The sequence below is a fragment of the Mobula hypostoma genome, chromosome 14 (assembly GCF_963921235.1).
Source record: "Mobula hypostoma chromosome 14, sMobHyp1.1, whole genome shotgun sequence".
NCBI classification, from domain to species: domain Eukaryota; kingdom Metazoa; phylum Chordata; class Chondrichthyes; order Myliobatiformes; family Myliobatidae; genus Mobula; species Mobula hypostoma.
In genome coordinates this window covers 30,831,111-30,852,104 of record NC_086110.1, presented here as the reverse complement: position 1 = coordinate 30,852,104, position 20,994 = coordinate 30,831,111, and the positions used below count along the sequence as shown (strand labels likewise).

Genomic DNA, 20,994 nt, shown 5'->3' with positions numbered 1-20,994 from the left:
TGGCTAATTTGTATGCTACTTCTTTGGAATTGATACTATCCCTAATTTCTCTTGTCAGCCACAGGTGCACTACCTTCCTTGATTTATTCTTTTGCCAAACTGGGATGAACAATTGTTGTAGTTCATCCATGCAACCTTTAAATGCTTGCCATTGCATATCCACCGTCAATCCTTTAAGTGTCATTTGCCAGTCTATCTTAGCTAATTCACATCTCATACCTTCAAAGTTACCCCTCTTTAAGTTCAGAACCTTTGTTTCTGAATTAACTATGTCACTCTCCATATTAATGAAGAATTCCACCATATTATGGTCACTCTTTCCCAAGGGGCCTCTCATGACAAGATCGCTAATTAACCCTTCCTCATTGCTCAAAACCCAGTCCAGAATAGCCTGCTGTCTAGTTGGTTCCTCGACATGTTGGTTCAAAAAACCATCCCGCATACATTCCAAGAAATCCTCTTCCTCAGCACCTTTACCAATTTGGTTCACCCAGTCTACACGTAGATTGAAGTCACCCATTATAACTGCTGTTCCTTTATTGCACACATTTCTAATTTCCTGTTTAATACCATCTCCGACCTCACTACTACTGTTAGGTGGCCTGTACACAACTCCCACCAGCGTCTTCTGCCCCTTAGTGTTACGCAGCTCTACCCATATCGATTCCACATCTTCCCGGTTTATGTCCTTCCTTTCTGTTGCGTTAATCTCTTCTGTAAAGCACTTATTCTCACAGAACTGCTGCTCACTGTGGCTTAGAGACTGTTGTGCATGAAAATCCCACAAGATCAGCGGTTTCTGAGATACTTTAGATAGATAAGTAGATACTTGATTGATACCAAAAGAAATTACAGTGTCTCAATAGCATTACAAGTGCACAGATATAAATATTAGAAGAGAAGTAGAAAGAATAATAAATAAGTTACCACAAACAGTCTAACAGGAGGGGGTTATTACTTCCTATAAGTTGACTTATTATAGAGCCTAATGGCCGAGGGCTGAGGGTAAGAATGACATCATATAGCACTCTCTGGAGCAGCGCAGTTGTCTTAGTCTATGACTAAAAGTGCTCCTCTGTTCAGCCAAGGTGGCATGCAGAGAGTGAGAAACATTATCCAGAATTGCCAGGATTTTCCGTAGGGTCCTTTGTTCTGCCACAGCCTCCAGTGTATCCAGTTTGACTCCTATGATAGAGCCAGCCTTTCTAATCAGCTTACTAAGCCTGTTGGTATCACCCATGTTGATGCCATTGCCCCAGCACACCACCGCATAGAAATTGTACTGGTGACAACAGACTGGTAGAACATGTGAAGGAGAGGCCTGCGTATTCCAAACGACTCCAAACCACTTCATCTGGCACCAAAGAACATTCCACAGTCAAAGTCACTTACTGCAGATCATATTTCTTCCCCATTTTGATATTTGGTCTGAATATCAACTGAACCTGTATCATATCTGCATGCCTGATTAGATATTTGCATTAACAAGCAGGTATACCAAATAAAGTGGCCTCTGAGTATAATTTCCTGGTTTTATCTGGACTATTTGCCTTACTGCATTTAAAGATTTGATTATTTGTGGCTTCCTCTTCCATTACAGTAATTGCTTACAAATACGGTGAACAGTTGGGAGCATGGGTCATTGTTTTCGTCCACTCTTAAAATGCTGCCATTCTGAGAACCTTCCAAGTATTTCTATATCTCAATTTCTTTTCACTCTTGAATTTCATAACAAGATGAATAACTTGTTTTTATTTCACAGAGCTTCACCTTCAGCCATGATCTTCTATGCAATTTAATCAAATGTCTGTGGAAGTCCATAAAAAAACTTAATTAGATATTCCCAAATCCACTTCAGAACCTTCAATCAAGTTTCTAAGGCATGATTTACTCTTTATAACGCCATGCTGGCTCTCTCCCTGTAAAGTTTCAACACATTCCTTAATGATTGATTGATAGAACTTCCCTTCCATAAATATGACGCTAACTATTTAATTTATTGGTTCTGTCTTGTAATGAGTGGGGTGACACACGTGAGTTTTAATCTGAGGAAGATTTACTGAATCAAAAGAACTTTTGATCTTGACTTGTAATCCTTTTCTGAACCAGCCCATATCCCTTAGTTCCCTTTGTATCCAAACAACTGTCAGTCTGTGCCTTGAATATACTCAACTGCTGAAACTTTATGATCCTTTTGGATAGAGAATTCCACAGATTCACCCACCCTCTAGGTGAAGGGTATTTTTCTTATCTCAGTCTTGAATAGCCACCTCCTTATTTTGCAGTTCGGATCACTGGTTCTAGACAGTGGTAGAAACATCATCCTGTCAAGCTCTGTAAGAATTTTAAATATTGAAATGTGATCACCTCAACCCCTTCTTACCTCAAGTGTGTATAGGCACAGTCTGCTTAATCTCTCCTTCCAGGACAAACTACCCCTCCCATTCCTAAACAACAAAACAATCTGATGGATGTTCATTGTGCTCCATCTATCTAATTATATCCTTCATTCTTCTCCATCTATCATAATTATATCCTTCCTTAGGTGGGAAGACCAGATCTGTCACAATATTCCAGGTACAGTTCCACAAAGACCATATATAATTACAGCAAGACATCTTGTACTTAAATCCTTTTTTTGCAATAAACAGCATCATTTGGTTTGTCTTCCTAATTGCTTCAACATTAAGTTTCAATGATTCATGTTCAAGGTCCCTCTGAAGATTAACACTCTTTAATCTCTCACTACTTTAAAAATACTTCACCTTTCTGTTTTATCTACAAAAGAGTTCATCTCAATTTTTTCCATTTTATATTCCAGCCGCCCATTCATTTAGAAAGTTTGCAATTTCTTTCAGTCTTTTCACAATCCACTGGATTGGTGCTTGCAATCAAGCACCAATCCCAATGGAATCCCTTTAGTTATGGCCTCAGTCTCTGAAAATAACCCATTTATTTCTTCTCTATTTTTGTTCATCACTCAATCATCAATCCATGCCACTACAGTACGTCGTCTCATTATGCTTGAAAATATTTTCATTTATATCCCATTGAAGGTCATCTGAAAGTTGGAATACACACTTATACTTGTTCCTCCTCATACATTCTGTTACTGCAATTTCAAAAACAGCCCTGAATCATAATTTCCTTTCATAAGTTCATGTTGACTTTGTTCAATTCAATTGTTATCTCCCAATAACTTATTATCACATCCGTGCAAATAATTGCAGCATTTACTTTTTCACTGATGTCAAGATAACTAGTTTGTTGTTTCATGTTTTCTGTCTCCTTCCTTTCTTAAATAATAAGGTTACATTTGCTAATTTCCAAACTGTGTGAACTATACTAAGATCTATGATATTTTCGAAGATGAGAACCATTATCACCATAGTCAACTACTTCAAAAGTATGGGATGGAGGTTATCAGGTCCTGGGAATTTATTGGGGTTAAATCCCATTAATTTCTCCAATATTATATTTTCACTAATGCCAATTTCTTTCTGCTCTTTATTCACACTTGAACTGTTGTTTTCTACTATTTCCAGGTTTCCTCTGTCATCTTTTGAGGGGTGCAAAATAATTGTTTAATTTCTCTGTCTATTAACGTATCGGTAGAACCTTTGCCATTCTTGCAGATTACTCTCACATTCTGCTTGACACTTACTTATCAATTTCTTTACTCTTATTTGCTGAACTGTCTTTTGTTCCTTGGATTTCACAATCTTTTACATATTCACAATATTACATGTTCATGTTCTTCTAACTTCAACCTCCTGTTAGCCATGGCAAGACTGCCTGTCCTCTTGGGTTTTGTGCCTTAAAAATGATTGTTTAAAATTGTAAATAAAAGAGTCACCCTTTAAATGTTATCCATTTCGCAACTAATTCGATGTCTTGTAATGTAGGTTCCTGATCTACCTATGGTCAACTCGTGCTTCATGCATTTGTAATTTGGCTTGTTTAGATTTAAGAGCTTGCCTTCAGATTGAACTAATCTACTTTCCTTCCTCATTTAAAATTTAACCCTATTATGATCATTCCATAATTTCATTTACAAAATTCTTATAGTAGGTTTTCTGGAAATCAATATTATTCCTGTCCCTTCTCTTTTTCTTCACATAATTGTAATAATATGTTACATTAATTTTAATATCCCTTGCAAGATTATTTGCATTCTCTCTTTTGTTAGCCATCATATGTACTTTTAGGCATGATTTGGTATTGGTTTATTATTATCACATATACTAAGATGCAGAGAAAAGCTTTTGTTTGCATGCCAAAGAGACAGATCATTTCATAAATAAGTACATCTAGGAAGTAAAAAGGAAAACAGTGTATTAAAATTTTGGATATAAATTGTCCTTATCAGTCAATTCTTTTGTGGATTGCTCCTATATATCTTCTATCATGTTATTCATTTATTCTTTAATGATAATATAGGTGATCTGATTAGTAAGTTTGTGGATAACATGAAGACTGGTGGAGTCGTAGACAATGAGAAGATTGTCCAAGGATACAATGGGACATAGATCAACTCGAACATGGTCTAATATTCATGTAGTTATACGTGGTGCATTTTCAATCATGACCATCTTGGACAGTGGAAGTTACAGTTTCATATGCTCCTTATCTGATGCTTATTTTGCTTCATCAACTGTATTCCGTCTATCCTCTCCAATGTTAAACTCATTTGTGCCAAGATGTTCAGCAGTGATCCATTGTAACTTTATGTTAGTGCCAGGAATGACTTTCCTGTCATGAGTCAGAGTGGAATCTGTGCTAAACAGGATTTTAATTCAACATCTGGAATGTAGTTATGAAACCTGTAAATATCATTCACAGGATGATAACATCTATTCCTTCTTTAAGGATTGCTATCACCCATGTAGAAGAAGTTATTTGTAGGAGGTATCTCAAAATCAGAAATAGTTTTGAATGACAGATATTTCAGTAATCAGAGGGCACAGGTGTCAGATAATTGGCGTAAGAGCCAGAGGCAGCACTGAAATTATTTTTACACAGAAGGTTGTTTTCTGGCCATGCAACCCCTGAAATAGCATGGAAAGCAGATTGTATTTAAAAGGGGCAAATTTTGAAGAAAAAAATATTGCACCATTGGTGGAAGAGAGCAGGAAAGTAGATTAAAAATATATTTTTGAAATTAGATATGGCACAGACTTCTTGGAAAAATGAACTCACTGTTCAGTTTCATTCCAAGTTGCATTAAGATAACGGACAGATTGTATTCTTATTTCTGCTTCAAGAAGCTATTTAAAATCAATACATTTCTAGTGATTTATGGTGCTATACAGTGCAGAAATTGTCCAAGTTCAGTTCCAAGTCATTGTCATGTTAACTACTCCAAACGATCAAGTGGTTCAGATTCTAGAACTGCTTTACCAGGTAAAGCACTTCTAGCACCTGAAACACTTGATCTTTTGCCTATTGCAACTTTTTCAATCCCACTTCATCAAAAAGGGGAAGAAATAGTCAGAGATTTCTGTCCTGGTAATCACTCTGCAAAAAACTGCCCATATGGAGGAAGATTAAATTACGTTACATGACCCTCATTGTCTTGTTCCATGTGTGAACTGGGTTCCAGCCTGTGATTTAAAAGGGTTACACAATCTATCAAACAGCATCCCAGCATGAAAGGAGGGAAGCAAAAAGGTAGAAAAATTAGCTATACTGGTATCTGTCCCCCACTTTTCCTTCGCTACATCGATGACTGCATTGGCGCTGCTTCCTGCATGCATGCTGAGCTCATTGACTTCATTAACTTTGTCTCCAACTTTCAACCTGCCCTCAAGTTTACCTGGTCCATTTCCGACACCTCCCTCCCCTTTGTAGATCTTTCTGTCTCTATCTCCGGAGACAGCTTATCTACTGATGTCTACTATAAGCATACGGACTCTCACAGCTATCTGGACTATTCCCCTTCTCACCCTGTCTCTTGCAAAAATGCCATCCCCTTCTCGCAATTCCTCTGTCTCCGCCGCATCAGCTCTCAGGATGAGGCTTTTCATTCCAGGACGAAGGAGATGTCCTCCTTTTTTAAAGAAAGGGGCTTCTCTTCCTCCACCATCAACTCTGGCTCAAATGCATCTCTCCAATTTCACGCACATCTGCTCTCACCCCATCCTCCCGCCACCCCACTAGGAATAGGGCTCCCTTTGTCCTCACCTACCACCCTACCAGCCTCCGGGTCCAACATATAATTCTCCGTAACTTCCGCCACCTCCAACGGGATCCCACCACTAAGCACATCTTTCCCTCCCTCCCCCCTGCTTTCCGCAGGGATTGCTCCCTACGCAACTCCCTTGTCCATTCGTTCCCCCCCATCCCTCCCCACCGTTCTCCCTCCCGGCACTTATCCTTGTAAGCGGAACAAGTGCTACACATGCCCTTACACTTCCTCCCTCACTACTATTCAGGGCTGCAGACAGTCCTTCCAGGTGAGGCAACACTTCACCTGTGAGTCGGCTGGGGTGATATACTGAGTCTGGTGTTCCTGATGCGGCCTTCTATATATTGGTGAGACCCGACGCAGACTGGGAGACCGCTTTGCTGAACACCTACGCTCTGTCTGCCAGAGAAAGCAGGATCTCCCAGTGGCCACACATTTTAATTCCACGTCCCATTCCCATTCTGACATGTCTATCCACGGGCTCCTCTACTGTAAAGATGAAGCCACACTCAGGTTGGAGGAACAACACCTTATATTCTGTCTGGGTAGCCTCCAACCTGCTGGCATGAACACTGACTTCTCTAACTTCCATTAATGCCCCACCTCCCCCTCGTACCCCATCCGTTATTGCCCATCCTCTGGGCTTCCCCCCTCCCCCTTTTCTTTCTCCCTAGGCCTCCCGTCCCATGATCCTCTCATATCCCTTTTGCCAATCAACTGTCCATCTCTTGTCTCCATCCCTCCCCTTCCTGTCTTCTCCTATCATTTTGGATCTCCCCCTCCCCCTCCAACTTTCAAATCTCTTACTAGCTCTTCTGTCAGTTAGTCCTGACGAAAGGTCTCGGCGCGAAATATCGACTGTACCGCTTCCTAGAGATGCTGCCTGGACTGCTGCGTTCACCAGCAACTTCTATGTGTGTTGCTTGAAATTCCAGCATCTGCAGATTTCCTCGTGTTGAAGAATTACATCACTGTTATATAACATTTACCATGTTAGTATCAACAAAAGAATTAATTCATTACAAACTTGACAAAATGTAAATTTCTTATGCAGAATGAGTAAAGGTAGACTCAGAAGTTCTGTAGAGTTCTTCCACATCTCTGATGGAATTCTCATTGGAACCATAAATGTCTGAGCAAGCTACCTGTGCCCTCTCCCAGCCTGCCTCCTGCTGCAGTTACAGCAGGAGACTGGATGAATTCCATAAAGTTTTGTGATCATACATTTCATTATGAAGATGTAGATTCTATCAAAGCCAAGTTTCTATTCCCAAGTTTGCCACATCCAACAGTAACCTGTGTTGGAATGATGCTTGACAAGTCATTCACCTTTTCTTGCTATCTGGAGGTCATAATCAAGACTGAAGTACAAATTAATAAAATTCACAAACTACCTGGGATTTCAGCAGAGGGATACAATGGTCCTCTGCCTTCGCACTTGCGTTCTGTACTCTAAACTTCAGTCTAATCATTGAGCTGCCATACAAAATCCCTTTGACATGCAGCTGAACTCAGCCATGACAACAGTCACCAGAATCTCACAGTTGATACCAATGGCTTTTAGTTCTTTCTAATACCACCTTGCCTCACATCTGAGAAATTCACATAATCTTCAGGAACCTACATCTAAAAATCCACTGAGACCACGCTGACCCCCTAACTCACTACACAATTTAGAGGAATCCTTTATGTTCCTTCCACCCTTATCTTGGCATTTTGATCAGCAATTAAGGAAGCCTAGATAAAAAGCATAGTCCTAAACAAGGAACTAGTTCAAAGCTGAACAAATGTTCTCAGGTGCCAACAGTCTTCAAGGACATGGACATTTCTAATCATGATCCAAAGAGGACATGAGCAACGTGGACACTTCATGGTTAAGTTTGAAATCAAACCTTGAATAATATAACCCCAATCAAACTATAAATCATATCATCACATTGTTCCCTTGATACAAATTCTGTGGGGATACCTTTGAAATATAATCTCTCACTGAAAAAGGGCAGGCAATGGATTACAAACCTCAAGCTAAATTTCTAAATGTTGCACCAGCCATCGATAAGAAGAGGAGAAGATTTAAAATCGTACGTCACGTGTTGTTTGGCAACTCATTCATGAAAACGTGAAACTTCCATGCCTGCACAATAGTGTTTTAAATGTCTTGAGATTGTCAGTGATATTAATAATATCAATGTTGTAGAGAAGGATTGAAAAGGTACAAAATATTTCCAAACATAATTGAATAACTTTGAGCCAGAAATTTGACATCAGAATCATCTATCTTGTGTGGGATTGTACAAAGAAGGAAAGGTGGTCTGATGATTCATAATCACATTACAACAATTTAGTTCATTAACTGTGGCTCAGTTATGTCCAGAGACTTGAGTACCATTATACATTTTGATAAACCAATGCTGTACTGGGGGCTGCTGCACTGTCACAAGTACTATCTTCCAGATCATAACTGTATTTCTAGTCAATTGGATGTAAAATATTTTGTGGAAGCATTTCAAAGAAAATTAAGAAAGTTATCCATGGTCTTCGAGCAAAGATGTAGCCCTCATCAACATAATTTTTTTTAAAAATGACTATTACAAGGTTGTTTGTGGGATTATGCTGGAATGAAATTGGCAGCTGTTTTCCCCACATTACATTGGTAACACATTTCAAAATTACTTTGTGGCTGTAAAGCATGTTGGAATATCTGGAAGTTGTTTTTGGCACTATATAAATGCAAGATTTTTCTTACCAAGTACCATTTCACACATCCTCTGCAACTATTCATTTCTATATTTGTGCCTCAGTTTTCATTATTCCTATATCTATTGAATTGCCTTCAACAAATCTGAGATAATCCCTGTAAATTTCTTGGTTAAAAAGTCCAGCCACTTTTCTTTATTTCTCTTCACCCTTCAACACCTCCTCCAATCCACCTCTTGCCTTCCACTTCCCAACTAACTTTTCTGCTAATTTTTGCTTGATATCTGAGATTTCCCTCCTCTTTTGTGTGAAACACCTGAAAATATTTGCAACATTGAAGCTACTGCAAAGGTATACTTTGCCAAGTAAGCAGTTGTTAAAAATAACTGTACGATTACCTCAAATAACTCTGAAAGTATACATGGAAAACTTCTTTTAAAAGTAGGTGCCAAAAAGTTATCAAGTTTACTGTCAGCCACCTTGAAGATGATGCCTCTGTGGAATGCTTAGCTCACTGGACATAACAAGTCTACCCTTTTTGTTGAGATTTCCACTTTTAATCCTTCAATGTGGTAACCATTGACTTTTATAAATGAATGATTAGCTATTCACAGACCATCAGAGAGTTACACATTCCTTACTTATAAAACTCTCTAGGAACATTCTACAGAAAATAGTTTTAAACAAATTGGTATGACTTTCCTCAGATGACTGTTATGATGCCAAAAATAAGACCTGAAGTTTATAGTTTCTATGAAAGTGTCACTGAGCAAGTTAAAGATACAACTATGAACTTTATGAACCTTACATTCTGCAGTGTACAATTTTTTCTTAGATGCCAATAAACATTTATGGACAGACTGTCTCATCACCTAATTAAAGATTATTTTTCAATTATTATTGTAAAATTCAGAAATTCCCTCAGATGTAGATAGATTCCATTCATGCAAAGGATTCGGATTCCTGGTTGTAGCCATTGCCACATAATCCTATGTATTTTTGGTTTGAAAGCAGATGCAAGTTTAATATACTTTGGGAAATACTAAACAGTGAAAATGACAGAGAAACAATATGGTATGGAGTTTTCTACACTTAAACAGTGTTTTTGATGTGATTCCTTGATAACGTTTTTATAATTTTTTTCAGATTCTGAATATCATGGCAAAACAAGCATTTATTGCTCATCCCCAAGTTCCTCTGAGAAGTCACGGCCTTGAATCACTGACACACAAGATTCTACAGAAGTCCTGATGAAGGGTATTGGCCCAAAATATTGACTGGTTATTCTTGAATTGAATTGAATTGACTTTATTTCTTACATTCTTCATATACATGAAGAGTAAAAATCTTTACGTTACGTCCCTGTCTAAATGTGCAACGTGCAAATTATAGTAATTTATAATAAATAGTATGTACACAGGACAGTCAATACAACATAGAAATATAGTTGTATTGGCATGAATTAATCAGTCTGATTGCCTGGTGGAAGAAGCTATCCTGGAGTCTGTTGGTTCAGGCTTTTATGCTGCGGTACCATTTCCCGGATGGTAGCAACTGGAACAGTTTGTATTTGGGGTGACTTGGGTCCCCAATGATCCTTCAGGCCCTTTTTACACACCTGTCTTTGTAAATGTCCTGAATAGTGGGAAGTTCACATCTACAGATGCGCCAGCTGTCCGAACCACTCTCTGCACAGTTCTGCGATTAAGGGAGGTGCAGTTCCCATACCAGGCTGTGATGCAGCCAGTCAGGATGCTCTCAGTTGTGCCCCTGTAGAAAGTTCTTAGGATTTGGGGGCCCATACCAAACTTCCTCAACTGTCTGAGGTGAAAGAGGCACTGTTGTGCTTTTTTCACCACACAGCCAGTATGTACAGACCACGTGAGATCCTCGGTGATGTGTATGCCGAGGAACTTAAAGCTGTTCACCCCCTCAACCCCAGATTCATTGATGTCTATAGGGGTTAGCCTGTCTCCATTCCTCCTCTAGTCTACAGCCAGCTCCTTTGATTTCTGCAACATTGAGGGAGAGGTTGTTTTCTTGACACCACTGTGTCAGAGTGATGACTTCTTCTTCGTAGGCTACCTCATTATTATTTGAGATTGGGCCAATCAGTGTAGTGTCATTGGCAAATTTAATTAGCAGATTGGAGCTGTGGGTGGTGATACAGTCATGGGTATACAGAGAGTAAAGGAGGGGGCTTAGGACACAGTCCTGAGGGGCACCTGTGTTGAGGGTCAGAGGGGCAGAGATGAGGGAGCCCACTCTTACCACTTGCTGGCTATCTGACAGGACATACCCCTCTATAGATGCTGCCTAACTTGCTGAGTTCCTCCAGCACTTTGTGTGTGTGGCTCAAGATTTTCTGTCCTGATGAAGGTTTTGGCCAGAAACATTGATTGTTTATTTCCCTCACCCCGCAAAAACAAAAAATGATTATTAACTTGCTGAGTTTCTCCAGAACTTTGTGTGTGTTGTCTTGAACCACTGCTGTCCACCTTGCTTAACAGTGAACATGCTGGAAGCAGCTATCTGACCAGAGTTTTTACAATTTTCAGAATGGATTGAAGCTCGAATTCCGGTAAGAAAATAGGTGGCGGTGTATGCTTTTTAGTTAATTCTCGTTGGTGCCTGGATGTTGGGATATGTCAACTTCTTGTACCCCTGACTTCGAACAATTAACGTTTAAATGTAGACTATTCTACTTGCCTCAGGAGTTATCAACTGCGATCCTGACCACAGTTTACATACCGCCAGTGGCCTATTATAAGCCAGCACTCACAAAACTGCACGATGCAGTCTGTAAACAAGAGACGGCCTGTCCCGATGAATTTCAAATTATAGTCAGCAACTTTAATCAGATTTATTTGAAGAAAACCTTGCCCAATTATCACCAGCACGTAACACACCAGATCACTGATACGCTACGATAAGGAATGTCTATCTTTCCTTCCCGGGACCGGATTTTGGCAAGTCCAATCATTTGGCTGTACTTCTACTACCTGCAGGCAGACAGAGCCAAAAGAGCAAGACTCCAGAGACCAAGACAACTAAGAGGTGGTTGTGAGAGGCAGAGGAACGGTTACAGTATTGCTTTGAGTCAGTGGACTGGGCTGTGATCAAGAAATCATCTGAGGACTTGAATGTCTATACCAAGGTCGTTACAGACTTTATTAAAACAGCAGTTTTAAAAATTGTTTAGGGTTTTCCCCCATCAGAAGCCCTGGATAAACAACGAAATCTGGAACCTACTGACAGCCAGATGATCAGAGGCACTTAAGTCTGGAGATCAAGAATGCTACAAGAGGTGCAGGTATGATCTCTGGAAAGCCACCTCTTGGGCGAAGTGGAGATTCCAGACTAGACTGGAATCAGTGAGGGATGCTTGGCAGCTGTGGCAGGGTTTCAATGCCATAACCTCCTACAAAGCAAAAACTTGCAACGTAGGGGACAGCAGAGCTTTGCTCCCAGGTAAACTCAATGCCTTCTATACTTGCTTTGACAACCAGAACAGGGAGGAACCATTGTGCACCCCCATGTCTCCCAATGATCCTTTGGTCTCAGTACCTGAAGATGATGTGTGGACTGCCTACAAGAGAGTGAATCCAAGGAAAGCATCTGGTCCGGATGGTGTAACTGGCCACGTACTGAAGACCTGTGCCGACCAACTGGCTGGTGTATTCACGGATATCTTCAATCTCTCACTCTGGCAGCATGTGGTACCCACCTGTTTCAAGCAGGCTTCAATCGTACTGGTGCCCAAGAAGAGTGTGGTAACCTGTCTGAATGACTATCGCCCAATAGCACTCACACTCACACTCACACTGATGAAGTGTTCTGAGAGGCTGGTGTTGAAGCATATCAGCTCCTGTCTGAGTGGCATTTTGGATCTGCTCCAATTCGCCTACTGAAGCAACAGGTCTCCAGCAGACACCATCTCATTGGCTCTTCACACAACCCTGGAACATCTGGACAGCAAAGGTGCGTACATCAGGATGCTCTTTATCAACTACTGATCAGCTTTTAACATCACTATCCCCTCAAGACAAATCAGTAAACTCCAAGACCTGCGCCTCAGTACCGCCTTGTGCAATTGGGTCCTGGATTTCCTCGCTTGTAGTCCCTAGTTAGTTCAGATTGGCAAAAGACATCTCCTCCACAATCTCCATCAGCACAGGAGCACCACAGAGAAGTGTACTTAGCCCCCTGCTCTATTCGCTTCACACCTGTGACTGTGTGGCTAAGTACAGCTCCAACACCGTATACAAGTTTGCTGGTCACCACTGTTGTGGGCTGTATCAAAGGGGGAGATTGAAAACTTGGCTGAGTGATGTAATAAAAACAACATCTCACTCAATGTCAATAAGACAAAGGAACTTATTGTAGACTTCAGGAGAGGTAAACTAGAGGTCCATGAGCCAGTGATCATCAGACAATCGGAGGTTGAGAGGGTCAGTGACTTTAAATTCCTGGATGTCACTGTATCAGAGGACTTGTCCTGGACCTGTCATATAAATATTATTACAAAGAAAGCACGACAGCTAGCAAAAATCCACCAACTTGCAATCAAACACAATTCAGGAGTCTGCAGAGGTTCGGCAAGTCATCAAAAAGTCATCAAACTTCTATAGATGCGTGCTGGAAAGTGTGCTGACTGACTGTATTAGGGCCTGGTGTGGGAACACTAATGCCTTTGAGCACAAAATCCTACAAAAGGTAGTGGATTCAGCCCAGTACGCCATGGGTGAAACCTTCCCAACCGTTGAGCACATCTACATCATAAAACATTGCTGTAGAAAAGCAGCATCCATCATCAAAGATTCTCACCACCCAGCCCATGCTCTTTTCTCACTGCTGCCATCAGGTAAAAGGTACAGGGGCCTCAGGACTCACATCACCACAGTTACTACATCTCAACCATCATGCTCTTGAACAAAAGGGGATAACTGGACTCTGTTATATTGTTATTCCATGATCGTTATTTATTGCTACTTATTCCTATCTACATTTTCACAGATGTTTACAGTTTACAGTTACTGTTCCATAGACTTGTTAAGTATAACCGTCGAAAAAGAATCTCAGGATTGTATGTGGTGATGTGCATTTACCCTGATAATAAATTTGCTTTGAACTTTGAAGAAAGTCCAACAGTGGGACTGGTAAGGATGGACTGTTATGAGTGCGACTGGTAAGCAGGGACTGTTATGGGTGTGACTGGTAAGGAGACACTGTTATGAGTCCGACTGGTAAGGAGGGACTATGTGGGTGGGACTGGTAAGGAGGGAAGTTATGGGTGCGACTGGAAAGGAGACTCTGTTATGGGTGTGACCGATAAGGAGGGACTGTTATACGTGTGACTGGTAAGGAGGGACTGTTATGGGTGTAACTGGTAAGGAGGGACTGTTATGAGTGTGACCGGTAAGCAGGGATTGTTATGGGTGTGACTGGTAAGGAGGGACTGTTATGGCTGTGACTGGTAAGCAGGGACTGTTATGGGTGTGACTGGTAAGGAGGGACTGTTATGAGTGTGACCGGTAAGCAGGGATTGTTATGGGTGTGACTGGTAAGGAGGGACTGTTATGGCTGTGACTGGTAAGCAGGGACTGTTATGGGTGTGACTGGTAAGGAGGGACTCTTATGGGTGTGACTGGTAAGGAGGGACTGTTATGGGTGTGACTGGTAAGGAGGGACTGTTATGAGTGGGACTGGTAAGGAGGGACTGTCATGACTGTGACTGGTAAACAGGGATTGTTATGGGTGTGACTGGTAAGGAGGGACTGTTATGGGTGTGACTGGTAAGGAGGGACTCTTATGGGTGCGACTGGTAAGGAGGGACTGTTATGAGTGGGACTGGTAAGGAGGGACTGTCATGACTGTGACTGGTAAGCAGGGATTGTTATGGGTGTGACTGGTAAGGAGGGACTGTTATGGGTGTGACTGGTAAGGAGGGACTCTTATGGGTGCGACTGGTAAGGAGGGACTGTTATGAGTGGGACTGGTAAGGAGGGACTGTCATGACTGTGACTGGTAAGGAGACACTGTTATGGGTGTGACTGGTAAGGAGGGACTCTTATGGGTGCGACTGGTAAGGAGACACTGTTATGGGTGGGACTGGTAAGGAGGGACTGTTATAGGTGTGACTGGTAAGAAGGGACTCTTAAGGATGCGACTGGTAAGGAGGGACTGTTATGGGTGTGACTGGTAAGGAGACTCCGTTATGGGTGTGACTGGTAAGGAGGGACTGTTATAGGTGTGACTGGTAAGGAGGGACACTTATGGGTGCGACTGGTAAGGAGGGACTGTTATGAGTGTGACTTGTAAGGAGGGACTGTTATGGCTGTGACTGGTAAGCAGGGATTGTTATGGGTGTGACTGGTAAGGAGAGACTGTTATGGCTGTGACTGGTAAGCACGGATTGTTATGGGTGTGACTGGTAAGGAGAGACTGTTATGGGTGTGACTGGTAAGGAGGGATTATTATGGGTGGGACTGGTAAGGAGGGACTGTTATGGGTGCGACTGGAAAGGAGACTCTGTTATGGGTGTGACCGGTAAGGAGGGACTGTTATGAGTGTGACCGGTAAGCAGGGATTGTTACGGGTGCGACTGGTAAGGAGGGACTCTTATGGGTGTGACTGGTAAGGAGACTCTGTTATGGCTGCGACTACTAAGGAGGGACTGTTATAGGTGGGACTGGTAAGGAGGGGCTGTTATGAGTGTGACTGGTAAGGAGGGACTGTTATGGGTGTGACTGGTAAGGAGGGACTCTTATGGGTGCGACTGGTAAGGAGGGACTGTTATGAGTGGGACTGGTAAGGAGGGACTGTCATGACTGTGACTGGTAAGCAGGGATTGTTATGGGTGTGACTGGTAAGGAGGGACTCTTATGGGTGTGACTGGTAAGGAGACTCTTTTATGGGTGCGACTGGTAAGGAGGGACTGTTATGAGTGGGACTGGTAAGGAGGGACTGTCATGACTGTGACTGGTAAGGAGACACTGTTATGGGTGTGACTGGTAAGGAGGGACTCTTATGGGTGCGACTGGTAAGGAGACACTGTTATGGGTGGGACTGGTAAGGAGGGACTGTTATAGGTGTGACTGGTAAGAAGGGACTCTTAAGGATGCGACTGGTAAGGAGGGACTGTTATGAGTGGGACTGGTAAGAAGGGACTGTTATGGGTGTGACTGGTAAGGAGACTCCGTTATGGGTGTGACTGGTAAGGAGGGACTGTTATAGGTGTGACTGGTAAGGAGGGACACTTATGGGTGCGACTGGTAAGGAGGGACTGTTATGAGTGTGACTTGTAAGGAGGGACTGTTATGGCTGTGACTGGTAAGCACGGATTGTTATGGGTGTGACTGGTAAGGAGGGATTATTATGGGTGGGACTGGTAAGGAGGGACTGTTATGGGTGCGACTGGAAAGGAGACTCTGTTATGGGTGTGACCGGTAAGGAGGGACTGTTATGAGTGTGACCGGTAAGCAGGGATTGTTACGGGTGCGACTGGTAAGGAGGGACTCTTATGGGTGTGACTGGTAAGGAGACTCTGTTATGGGTGCGACTACTAAGGAGGGACTGTTATAGGTGGGACTGGTAAGGAGGGGCTGTTATGAGTGTGACTGGTAAGGAGGGACTGTTATGGGTGTGACTGGTAAGGAGGGACTGTTATGGGTGCGACTGGTAAGGAGGGACTGTTATGAGTGGGACTGGTAAGGAGGGACTGTTATGGCTGTGACTGGTAAGCAGGGATTGTTATGGGTGTGACTGGTAAGGAGGGACTGTTATGCGTGGGACTGGTAAGGAGGGACTCTTGTGGGTGTGACTAGTAAGGAGACTCTGTTATGTGTGCGACTGCTAAGGAGGGACTGTTATAGATGGGACTGGTAAGGAGGGGCTGTTAAGAGTGTGACTGGGAAGGAGGGACTCTTATGGGTGCGACTGGTAAGGAGGGACTGTTATGAGTGGGACTGGTAAGGAGGGACTGTTATGGGTGCAACTGGTAAGGAGACACTGTTATGGGTGCGACTGGTAAGGAGGGACTGTTATGGGTGCGACTGGTAAGGAGACACAGTTATGGGTGCGACTGGTAAGGAGACACTGTTATGGGTGCGACTGGTAAGGAGACACTGTTATGGGTGCGACTGGTAAGGAGGGACTGTTATGGGTGCGACTGGTAAGGAGACTCTGTTATGGGTGTGACTGGTAAGGAGGGACTGTTATGGGTGTGACTGGTAAGGAGGGACTGTTATGGGTGCGACTGGTAAGGAGGGACTGTTATGAGTGTGACTGGTAAGGAGGGACTGTTATGGCTGTGACTGATAAGTAGGGATTGTTATGGGTGTGACTGGTAAGGAGGGACTGTTATGGGTGTGACTGGTAAGGAGACTCTGTTATGGGTGTGACTGGTAAGGAGGGACTGTTATGGCTGCGGCTGGTAAGGAGGGACTGTTATGGGTGTGACTGGTAAGGAGGGACTGTTATAGGTGTGACTGGTAAGGAGGGACTGTTATGGGTGTGACTGGTAAGGAGGGACTGTTATGGGTGTGACTGGTAAGAAGGGATTGTTTTGGGTGTGACTGGTAAGGAGGGACTGTTATGGGTGTGACTGGTAAGGAGGGACTGTTATGGGTGCGACTGGTAAGGAGGGACTGTTATGGGTGTGACTGGTAAGGAGGGACTGTTATGGGTGCGACTGGTAAGGAGACACTGTTATGGGTGTGACTGGTAAGGAGGGACTGTTATGGGTGTGACTGGTAAGGAGGGACTGTTATGGGTGCGACTGGTAAGGAGACTCCGTTATGGGTGTGACTGGTAAGGAGGGACTGTCATAGGTGCGACTGGTAAGGGGGGACTGTTATGGGTGCGACTGGTAAGGGGGAACTGTTATGGGTGCGACTGGTAAGGAGGGACTGTTATGAGTGGGACTGGTAAGCAGGGACTGTTATGGGTGTGACTGGTAAGGAGGGACTGTTATGGGTGTGACTGGTAAGGAGGGACTGTTATGGGTGCGACTGGTAAGGAGGGACTGTTATGGGTGTGACTGGTAAGGAGGGACTGTTATAGGTGTGACTGGTAAGGAGGGACTGTTATGGGTGTGACTGGTAAGGAGGGACTGGGTGTGACTGGTAAGGAGGGACTGTTATGGTGTGACTGTTAAGCAGGGATTGTTATGGGTGCGACTGGTAAGGAGGGACTGTTATGAGTGTGACTGGTAAGGAGGGACTGTTATGGGCGCGACTGGTAAGCAGTGACTGTTATGGGTGTGACTGGTAAGGAAGGACTGTTATAGGTGTGACTGGTAAGGAGGGACTGTTATGGGTGCGACTGGTAAGGAGACTCCGTTATGGGTGTGACTGGTAAGGAGGGACTGTCATAGGTGCGACTGGTAAGGGGGGACTGTTATGGGTGCGACTGGTAAGGGGGAACTGTTATGGGTGCGACTGGTAAGGAGGGACTGTTATGAGTGGGACTGGTAAGCAGGGATTGTTATGGGTGCGACTGGTAAGGAGGGACTGTTATGAGTGTGACTGGTAAGGAGGGATTGTTATGGGCGCGACTGGTAAGCAGTGACTGTTATGGGTATGACTGGTAAGGAGACTCTGTTATGGGTGCGACTCGTAAGGAGGGACTATATGGGTGGGACTGGTAAGCAGGGACTGTTATGGGTGCGACTGGTAAGGAGGTACTGTTATGGGTGTGACAAGTAAGGAGACTCTGTTATGGGTGCGACTCGTAAGGAGGGACTATATGGGTGGGACTGGTAAGGAGGGAGTGTTATGGGTGGGACTGGTAAGGAGGGACTGTTATGGGTGTGACTGGTAAGGAGACTCTTATGGGTGCGACTGGTAAGGAGAGACTGTTATAGGTGTGACTGGTAAGGAGGGACTGTTATGGGTTTGACTGGTAAGGAGGCACTGTTATGGGTGTGACTGGTAAGGAGGGACTGTTATAGGTGCGACTGGTAAGGGGGGACTGTTATGGGTGTGACTGGTAAGGGGGAACTGTTATGGGTGCGACTGGTAAGGAGGGACTGTTATGAGTGGCACTGGTAAACAGGGATTGTTATGGGTGCGACTGGTAAGGAGGGACTGTTATGAGTGTGACTGGTAAGGAGGGATTGTTATGGGCGCGACTGGTAAGCAGTGACTGTTATGGGTATGACTGGTAAGGAGACTCTGTTATGGGTGCGACTCGTAAGGAGGGACTATATGGGTGGGACTGGTAAGCAGGGACTGTTATGGGTGCGACTGGTAAGGAGGTACTGTTATGGGTGTGACAAGTAAGGAGACTCTGTTATGGGTGCGACTCGTAAGGAGGGACTATATGGGTGAGCCTGGTAAGGAGGGAGTGTTATGGGTGGGACTGGTAAGGAGGGACTGTTATGGGTGTGACTGGTAAGGAGGGACTGTTATGGGTTTGACTGGTAAGGAGGCACTGTTATGGGTGCGACTGGTAAGGAGATTCCGTTATGGGTGTGACTGGTAAGGAGGGACTGTTATATGTGCGACTGGTAAGGGGGGACTGTTATGGGTGCGACTGGTAAGGGGGGACTGTTATGGGTGCGACTGGTAAGGAGGGACTGTTATGGGTGTGACTGGTAAGGGGGGACTGTTATGGGTGCGACTGGTAAGGAGGGACTGTTATGGGTGTGACTGGTAAGGAGGGACTCTTATGGGTGCGACTGGTAAGGAGGGACTGTTATGAGTGGGACTGGTATGCAGGGATTGTTATGGGTGCGACTGGTAAGGAGGGACTGTTATGAGTGTGACTGGTAAGGAGGGATTGTTATGGGCGCGACTGGTAAGCAGTGACTGTTATGGGTATGACTGGTAAGGAGGGACTGTTATGGGTGCGACTGGTAAGGAGGGACTTTTATGGGCGCGACTGGTAAGGAGGGACTGTTATGGGTGTGACTGGTAAGAAGGGACTCTTAAGGATGCGACTGGTAAGGAGGGACTGTTATGAGTGGGACTGGTAAGAAGGGACTGTTATGGGTGTGACTGGTAAGGAGACTCCGTTATGGGTGTGACTGGTAAGGAGGGACTGTTATAGGTGTGACTGGTAAGGAGGGACACTTATGGGTGCGACTGGTAAGGAGGGACTGTTATGAGTGTGACTTGTAAGGAGGGACTGTTATGGCTGTGACTGGTAAGCACGGATTGTTATGGGTGTGACTGGTAAGGAGGGATTATTATGGGTGGGACTGGTAAGGAGGGACTGTTATGGGTGCGACTGGAAAGGAGACTCTGTTATGGGTGTGACCGGTAAGGAGGGACTGTTATGAGTGTGACCGGTAAGCAGGGATTGTTACGGGTGCGACTGGTAAGGAGGGACTCTTATGGGTGTGACTGGTAAGGAGACTCTGTTATGGGTGCGACTACTAAGGAGGGACTGTTATAGGTGGGACTGGTAAGGAGGGGCTGTTATGAGTGTGACTGGTAAGGAGGGACTGTTATGGGTGTGACTGGTAAGGCGGGACTGTTATGGGTGCGACTGGTAAGGAGGGACTGTTATGAGTGGGACTGGTAAGGAGGGACTGTTATGGCTGTGACTGGTAAGCAGGGATTGTTATGGGTGTGACTGGTAAGGAGGGACTGTTATGCGTGGGACTGGTAAGGAGGGACTCTTGTGGGTGTGACTAGTAAGGAGACTCTGTTATGTGTGCGACTGCTAAGGAGGGACTGTTATAGATGGGACTGGTAAGGAGGGGCTGTTAAGAGTGTGACTGGGAAGGAGGGACTCTTATGGGTGCGACTGGTAAGGAGGGACTGTTATGAGTGGGACTGGTAAGGAGGGACTGTTATGGGTGCAACTGGTAAGGAGACACTGTTATGGGTGCGACTGGTAAGGAGGGACTGTTATGGGTGCGACTGGTAAGGAGACACAGTTATGGGTGCGACTGGTAAGGAGACACTGTTATGGGTGCGACTGGTAAGGAGACACTGTTATGGGTGCGACTGGTAAGGAGGGACTGTTATGGGTGCGACTGGTAAGTAGACTCTGTTATGGGTGTGACTGGTAAGTAGGGACTGTTATAGGTGTGACTGGTAAGGAGGGACTCTTAAGGGTGCGACTGATAAGGAGGGACTGTTATGAGTGTGACTGGTAAG

General features: G+C 44.0%; 1 long non-coding RNA gene across 2 annotated transcripts in view; it reads left to right on the top strand.

Moving 5' to 3' along the window:
- LOC134356177 (uncharacterized) overlaps positions 1–20,994 on the top strand; it is a 76,800-nt gene that overhangs the window by 27,708 nt on the left and 28,098 nt on the right. For both annotated transcript variants that reach the window (XR_010020297.1, XR_010020298.1), the window contains exon 5: positions 10,031–10,141. This is a non-coding gene — a long non-coding RNA (uncharacterized LOC134356177). The remainder of the gene's footprint in view (positions 1–10,030; positions 10,142–20,994) is intronic.